Raw genomic sequence first — 9,414 nt, 5'->3', positions numbered from 1 at the left:
GACTAAGGGAAGTCTCCCAATCCTAAGCAAAGGCCAAAAAGCTCTCTTAGGCACTTAACAATTTTCAAGATAAAATAAAAAATTGATTATTACCTTAGTACCTAAAATAGTCTACGCAATCACCATTTTAGAGATAACAGATTCCACCATCTTTGTCATTTACATCAGTGATAATGCTTATTCTTGTCCACCAGAACTGAAAAAAATGTTGACAACATGAGTACAATTACTGCTATGGTGACAGGTTTTCATTCATAAATATACCAGCTAGATCTGCCAACACTCTTTTATTCTATTGACTTGTTGATTTACAAGAAGTTTCGCCATTGTAGCATACTGTCAATAGATATAGGCCTAGGGTGATTTTCTCATAGAAATTTATATGAATGCTGCCTGTTCTGTTTTACCAGTAAGGACTATATAATTGATAAGTCTCTGCATTTTTAACTCATTGGGATACTTTTAATGTGAAGTAGCCTTTGACATAGATTTCCAATTCTTTTGGAACTTGCTTTAAAAATAACTAAAAGAATTAAAGGCTTCTTGTAGCTTTTGCTAAGCACAGAGTCACTGGTGCTAGAGATCTTTCCAATATGATTAACACAAATTATGGTTCTACAAAGAAATCATGAAGCAAACAAAAAATGAAATAAAAGATTAATGAAACAATAATTTCTCATTTTGATGAGTATCTAGGTCATAGAAATAAGAAACAAGTATCTGTTCTAATAATATTTCTAGATACTTTTCTTATTTTACTGATTTCCATGAAAAGAACATTTTATCTGATAAATTTTGATTAAAATTTTGGTAAAATCTGATAAATTTTGAGTCATGTAGGTTATAGCTTGCATTTATATTACTCTTTTATTTAAAATACTTTGGGGTGCCTGGGTGACTGAGTTGGTTGAGCATTGGACTTTGGTTCAGGTAATGAGATCGCAGTTGATGAGTTTGAGCCACACATTGGGCTCTGTGAAGACAGCTCTGGGCCTGGATTGGCATTCTGCTTGGGATTCTGTTCCCTCTCCCTCTGCTCATCTCCCGCTCATGCTCTATCTTTCTGTCTCTCAAAAATAAACATTAAAAAATAAATAAATAAAATACTTTCATATATTCCTTTTTATTGCATCCTCTATTCTGAACTCCTTTGGCACCCTAATATAATAAATGCGACTGTGAAACATGAATCACATTGTTTTAATTATTTGAACTACTAAAAAAGACATTTTAAAAACTACTCAAAATAGCAATGTCAATGTGTTTGTTAATTGTTCAATATATAACAGTTGGCTGTGATGTGACAGCAAAGAAGATGTCAAGGAGTTAATATCCTTGCCAACATAACAATACAGAAATTTGCAAGGAAGGATATGGGGTGCCTGGGTAGCTCAGTCCTTTGGGCATCTGACTCTTGGTTTCGGCTAAAGTTGTGATCTCCTGGTCTGTGAGTTGTGAGTTCTAGCCCTGCATTGTGTTGGGCTCTGCACTGACAGTGTGGGGGCTTCTTGAGATTCTCTCTTTCCTTGCTGTCTGCCCCTCCCCAATTCACATGGATGGTCTTTATCTCTCTCTTAAAATAAATAAGTAAACTTAAAAAAAAAAAAGAAACTTACAAGGATAAGTAGACCCAATTTACTTAAGACTTACCTGTTCAGTATTAATAACTGTATGTCTTTCATAGTTTTCTTAAATTACTTCTGATAACTGACTTTCCTGATTAACCAATACTATATTTGTTTTGTAAGGCATATTAAAAACAACACTCATTAAAAGAAGGGGCGCCTGGGTGGCTTAGTCGGTTAAGCGTCCGACTTTCACTTAGGTCATGATCTCGCGGTTTGTGGGTTCGAGCCCCACGTCGGGCTCTGTGCTGACTGCCAGCTCAGAGACTGGAGCCTGTTTCAGTCTGTGACTCCCTCTCTCTCTGACCCTTCCCTGCTCACGCTGTCTCTCTCTCTCTCTCTCCTAGAAATAAAAGATATGTTTGTGAATATTTGACTATTCTTTATCTTAGTAAACTCATATATATTTGATTCAACCACTTTAGTTTTATGCTTACCTAGTTGTATTTGTTTTTAAGCTGTTTACCTTGGTTGTTCTTTTAATACAATTATGTCACATATATGTTCTATATAAAATATGTAGTATATTTATATATTATATTATATTATAATTAATTATGTTAATTCTAGTTCAGACTTTGTTCCCTTAAATTATACTGCTGCTCAGTCACTGTAATTGAGAGTGGACATGGTTGATCTTGTTTCATAAAATTGCATATTAGAATAAACTTCTAAAACTTTTAATGATTTGGCAAAGCTCACATCATAGTTCTTTCATAATCTTACTAAAAGGCATTTGGTCTAATCAGTCAGTGAATTTTGTGATATTTGTCATGTAGGAAGTAAATTGGACTGTTTCATATAAAACACAGAACTTTATATTTGTATATATGTGTATATTTGCATTCATATATGTGAAGATATTGTCTGTCTATATCTGCTTTTATGTTTTATGGCAGACAGTTTGCCATTAATGCGATAGTGATAGATACAATGTTATGACTTGCTAAAGTTTCAAGAAAAGTGGCCTCATATTTAGATTAAAATATATTTTATTTTCAGTCAAATCTAGTATTTAAACCTCATGTATTTATTGTGAATCAGTATGATAATTTAGATCAAAACTTAAACTGTAATTTTATGGACATTTTATATACCTTCTAAGAATCAGCATTTTGCTGAGTGTTTGGATTACGGGTAGATGGTTCACTGGTCCTCCCTTTGAGGTGCTGATAATTGTACTGAAGAAGATACACACGTAGAGTTATAACAATGCATAAAACATATTAAAATAATAAAAGGCTATACAATGTATTTATGGCATACTTTGCACAAGCTATGGGGAAATTCTGCCCAGTTACTGGCATAGTTTTTGAGTGTTTTCTCTTCTTTTAAACTATATCTTCGTTTCAGATACATTAAAATGCAAAAAAAAAATAAAATGCAATTAGGGAAAATGAAGATTGTATTGAAAAAAATGCAAATTTTCTGTTCTTTTTAATGCTTATTTATTTTGAGAGAGAGAGAGAGCACTAGCAGAGGGGCAGCAGAATGAGAGGGAGAGGTTCCCAAGCAGGCTTGGGGCTTTCACTATGGAGCCAGAAGCAGGGCTCAGTCTTTAGACCGAGAGATCATGACCTGAGCCGAAATCAAGTCAGACAGTTGACGGAGCCACCCAACTACCCCACAAATTTAGTGTTTTAATGTATACATTTTCACCACAGAGAAATGAAATTAAGTCTACAATCAGTAAGTTGAATTTGCTGCATTCTGTGTTAAATAACTTTGCTAACCTGTATGTTATTAGATTAGTTTTATTTCAGAAACGACAGCTACCTATGAGTTTTAAAATTTTAACAGAAAAAGCTAAGGCAGAGTTTATAAAATAAGTTACATTCCTTAGCTTTTATTCATAGTTATGTATATTATAACCATGCACCTCAAGTAAATAGTCACACAATACCAACATTGTTCACTGATTAACATATGATACTTAATATTTTATATAGAATAAAACATAAGCTGAAGGACATTGGATTAAGTGTTCAGTATTATGTTCAATGTATCAAAAAGTTAATACCAAATTATATATTCTAATGTGATATAATTTGTCCTCATTGTTAAATGTATAATTCTGGGCAAAGTGGTTAATACTTGAGCTCATAATGCATTACAGTAAATTCTGAATTAATAAGATAGCATTTTTCTCCATATTGCCTTTGAACATATTGAATAAATCTCTCCTTTACTGTTGTTTAGACTGGGACATATTCATTGACCATATTATATTATAATGTTTGTTTTATTATTAGCTTTAACTTTTCCAAAAAATCCTGGTGAAAGCTGGAACATTCCATTAAACTAAATAAAGCCTCTAATGAAAAGCATTAGAAATTTATAGAGCAGTCCAAACAAAATGATTCTGACTATAGGCTTCCTTTTACAATAGAATCTTTATTTTTAAAATGCTTTAAATGTTTCGGGGCACCTGGGTGGCTTAGTCGGTTAAGCATCCGACTTTCGCTTAGGTCATGATCTCGCGGTTCGTGGGTTCGAGCCCCGCGTCGGGCTCTGTGCTGACTGCCAGCTCAGAGCCTGGAGCCTGTTTCAGTCTGTGACTCCCTCTCTCTCTGACCCTCCCCTGCTCACGCTGTCTCTCTCTCTCCTAGAAATAAATAAAACATTTAAAAAAATCCTTTAAATGTTTCAAAATATCATTAAATCATTTTCAATCACAGACAATACCATAATACGCATTTTAATTTAGCATGTCCAGCCTACTATTTCTGAAAAACCTTCTATAGTACACGCCCATATCTGAAGAGAATGATCTAGAAAGCTTTTCAGTAACTAGTTCACCATTTATTTGTTTCGTTTTCTCTTAAAGAAGAAATTTTAAGAATGACAGTTTATATAAAAATAGGCCAGCTCATAATGTATTGGAAAGTGTGATAAAATGAGCATGAGAATTAGATGATGCTTCATTTTATTTCTAGTATTTTTCTTTATGGTAATGGGAATCATGCTATATATTATAGGTTAAATAAAAATATTTAAATGTAGGAAATATTATGTTTTATATAATTTAGCATCTTTTCAAATAATTACACACACAAATTCATATATATTATTTATTACAGTTGTCTTCCAAAATGTACCTGAATGTCCAATGTCCTTTGAAGTCCGCATGCATCTGCTCTACTGTGACTGAATCCTATATTAATTTTTCCTCCTTCTCTTTCCATTGAGATTCAATACATTTTTCAATGATCACCAAAGATATCAACCCCATCTGAAGTTCCCATTGACTTCTAAACGATATTCATTTTCCCATTTGACTCAATTTCTCCTGAATTTTTAAAGATATCTTTATCCCAGAATTTGCACTGATCATGTTTCAGTAGCCTGTTTTCCTTACCATATTTAATACTGAAGTCAAAAGACAACAGTAACATACAGTAGGCACTGAATAAATATTTGTTGGAATTAAACCAAACCAATACTCTTCTCTTGTTTTGTAGATAAAAAGCTAAATTCCAGAGACATTCGATTGATTTGTGGTTTAAGTAGGAACAGAAATAGAACTTAGGGGTATTAGCCTAGTACTAATTTTTGTTGTTTTTGTTGTTGTTACACTGGGGACAAGAAAGGTGTTTGTCTTGTTATCAGTTTATCCTGTTTGAAAATAAAATTTAAGAGAAGAAATTCTTTATTTCAGAAAGTGTTCAAGTTGAGTTTCTATATCCAGAGGCTTTGCTTGTATCATATCAGAGCTATTACATTGAAGTGTGTTAGCAATAAAATTAATAATTGACCAGTGAATAGAGAGCATAACTTGTACTGGGATCAAGTTGACTTATCTCTCTAAAGGAGAGAAGTGATATAATTTTATCTGGAGAATTTCAAAATATCTCTTCCCTTCTTTGCCTCTAGTCTTGCTTTACTGTACTGCCATTAACATCTCTGACCAATGCTCTATGGACCAAACAGGATGAATGATCAAGTTTGATTAAATCAGTTTTCTCTCCTGGGTATTTGGAAATTTAAGAGATAGGTTGAGTTACTATCTTAGGTCAGGTTCTGTAGAAGAGACAGGGATTTACATGCACATAATTTATTCAGAGTGTAATCACAGGAAAAAGGGGATAAGGGAATTAAACAAATTTATAATTTCAGTTGCAGTAAGTCTAGCTTCATTAGGATCCCATAGTAAATTCTGAACAAAAAATTGTACTCATGGACAAGAGGACTGTCCCTTCCACACCTGTGTCTGTCAGTCATTGGCTGTAGTCTTCCCCTGGGTGATATGTTTTATTTACCTCCTGATTGAGGGAGCTACCATTCAGTTAATGGTAACTTTTCAGAGAAGGGAGCATCTGTAAACTGTTAAGAGTCCAGCACAAATAGAAGCTGGTCCTGAGTGCAGTGGCTGGCTAAAGGCAATATGTGTAGGGCTCTATCAGGATGCTATATTTTGTTCAGTTTTGAATATTTGAACATAATATTTGGATCCTTGATGATATATCATTGTTTAATTGAGAAAATGTTCAGAAATATTAATGTTAATTCAATTATATATTTACACTTCTATAAAGTGCTTTTTAGATCAGAGAAAGAAATTATTTGCACGGTTTCCAAGTTGTGAAAGTATTTCACAATAGCCTAAGCTGAAAGTGCTGGATTACAGATTTTTTTTTGTGATGTTTCCACCTTTAAAGATATCTTACATTTATGTATCTATTTGTTTCTTTTGCATTCATTTTATTAAATGTTTTGAATTTACTGACTTATTATTTAATCCTTTTAATAATTATTTCTATTTTAATTTTAAATTCATTTATCTTGAGAAGAAGAGAGAGAGAGAGATCAGGGGAAGGGAAAAGAGAGAGGGAGAAGGAGAATCCTAAGCAGGCTCTAGGCTGTTAGCAGAGCCCAATGTGGGGCTCAATTCCAAAAACTGTGAGATCATGACTGAGCTGAAATCAAAAGCCAGATGCTCAACTGACTGAGCCACCCAAGTGCCCCCAATAATTTTTTCTACTTTTTGTAATTTTTAATAGAAACAATTTTGTCCTCAGATAACACTTTTGAATGCTGAAAGGATAGGAATCATTTTTTTATTGTTCAGACTTATGAGGGGAAAAAGAAAATGAAGAAAATGCATGCATTTATCAGCTCAATACCTACCATCTTCAAACATCCTAAACCTAATATCGCTTTATAATCTTCAAGCTTCTAGATTTAAACTTAATCTACATGTAACAAATAGAATCAGCCTTTCAAATTGATCAGGTTGGTATCAAGTTTCAGGATAAAGTTTTTATTTTGGCCATAATGGATTAGATGATTTGAATTTATGTAAGCAAATACATGTATTTATGTATTATGTAATTATGTAAAACAAAATTTGAAAACTCAAATGCAAAAAAAAATTGTCAGTAGAATAAGGAATGACTGGATGAAAACTGAAGGAAGAAATGGAACCCAAAATGGTGAGTGAACAAAGGAAATGTTTGAATTGAAGAACTTCTCCAGTACTAGCTCAGCTCTCCAAAATGATCAAAGAAACTCATGAATTGGCAGTTCTTTTCTTTCAAATAGTTGGAATGACATTTTCAGTGCTCCATATTCTCCAATGAAAATATGAATCCAATTGTTATTAGTGTATAGACAGTCAACTGATTTATTCTATATTGATTTTGTTTCCTGCAACTTTACTAAATTTATTAGTTCTAACAGTTTTTTTGGTAGAGTTTTAAATTTTCTATATATAATATCATGTCATCTGAAAATAGAGACAGCTTTACCGCTTTCTTTCTGATTTAGATGCCTTTTATTTCTTTTTCTTGCCTGATTGCTCTGATTAGGATGTGACACTTGACTTTTGTTGACTGTACACTCTCCTCATTCTTCTTCTTCTTTTTTTTTAAAAACCACTGTGTTTTCTTTTGCTAATCTTCATTTTGCTGTAAGTTCTCCCATTTTCAGCCCACATATTCTTTCACATGTCACTCCTATTCATGTTACTATACATAAGCCTTATGCTGATTACTGTATTCCAACTTCCAGCTCTGAACTGCCAACTCTTTATTTATGACTATGTCTGTGTGTCTCACCATCATCTTACACTTACTATTTCAGAGCATTTGAACTTATACTAATCATAGCAATTTGAGTCTTCCACCACAGTAAGTCTTTCCTTAAATTTATTGTTTCAAATAGTTAATTAATTTCATGTAGGTATTGGACTGTATATGAAACATTTATGATTTTGCTTGACCCGTCTCTTTCTCCATGTATCGAACTCCCCAAGTAATCTTACCAAGGGGTGAATAAATGAGCTAAGAGAAATCTTTGCCAGATTTTAAAAAACTGGATATGGGAAGGAAAAAAAATTGTTTTTCATTTATTGAATGAAAGTCCAGAAAAAACTTGAGCTCAGTGCTTTTGGTACAGGCTAACTCAGAGTGAGAGGTTGAGGTGAAAGGGGAGAGAGAGAATGTTTAAATCTCTGGTTCCAGTACTTCCTTGGGCCATTAACTGTCTTCTCTCACTTTTAGTTTGATGAGTAAAATGTTATATCTTTGCAATGAAACAATTGTGAATAGGATTTTTTTTTCATGGAATGGAGTAATGCTCTAAAACAATAAAAAGTCCTAAATAATAAAGCTTGAGAATCTTCTTCTCTTCTGAAACAATTCTCTATGCATATCTATGAATATTGTTATATAATGTTGCAGCCACTGCCTTTCAAATTAATCCTGCTTAAATAAAACCTATCCTTCATACCAATCCTAAAATAAAATATGATGCATGCATTTGGTGATGCCATAGAGGCTCGACCCCTTCATTAAATAATGTTTATTAAGCTGCTACTTTGTACTTGTTACTACGCTAGGAATGACACAATGATTTATACGGAGTTATAAATAAGTAAAACTTTGGCTAGCATTCTCAGGGACAGTTTGGGTGTTTTTTTCCAGAAATTATATTGGCATTTTCATTGATGAAACACTAAACCCTAGTTTCCAGGTGTCACTCTAAATAGAAACTGCCAGAATCCTGGCAGTGTGTTTCTGGCAGTGTGTTAGTTTATGAATTTGGAGACGATTTTCTTTTCACAGACACTGGAGCCCATGTGGGAAGTTTAGAGAGAAAGAGAGGTGCAATATCTCAAAGCCATAGCTACTATCCTGCAGAGAATATTGGGAAAAAGAAAGCTTCTCATCTAAATCAATTTATAGCCTTGGTATGCACACATCAATGTTTAGCATGTGCATGTCCAAAAATTAAGACTCATTATCAATGTACCTAAATGTGAAAAGCAGATACCATGGCATTAAGGCGAACTAGTAGAAATGGTAGGGGGAGGGGGGGACGGGAAAGGTATGTGTGTGTATATGTGTGTTTGCAAACAAGCGTGTGTGTGCATGTGTGTTTGAAACCACTTAGAGCTATGTTTTTATCTTTACTATGGAAATTGTCACATATTTATCATGGGGGAAACCAGAGACTTCTATCAGAGAACAAACTCCATACTTTAAAATGTACAAATGGAGAGTGAAAAAGCCTTATTTTGCTAGATTTTATTACAGAGTGTAAGTTTAATTGTAGACAACAAATCCTTTTATTTTCTTAACAAGTCTCAAGTTTAAAAATCCCACTGTAGATATTTCCATCTGGCTGATCCTAGTAAATCCAAATTGTTAAATTGATAGTTCCTTTAATCAGAAAACTTAGGTAAATAATTTCCATTTTCTATTTTCAGGAATTTTTTATGTGTAATAACTAGTGCTCTGAAAGCGCACACAAAAAAAGAATATCTCAGCAACTATGTTGTTCTTACATC

The sequence above is a fragment of the Crocuta crocuta genome, unplaced genomic scaffold, assembly GCF_008692635.1.
Source record: "Crocuta crocuta isolate KB4526 unplaced genomic scaffold, BGI_CrCroc_1.0 scaffold637, whole genome shotgun sequence".
Classification (NCBI taxonomy): domain Eukaryota; kingdom Metazoa; phylum Chordata; class Mammalia; order Carnivora; family Hyaenidae; genus Crocuta; species Crocuta crocuta.
This window is presented reverse-complemented; position numbering follows the sequence as displayed.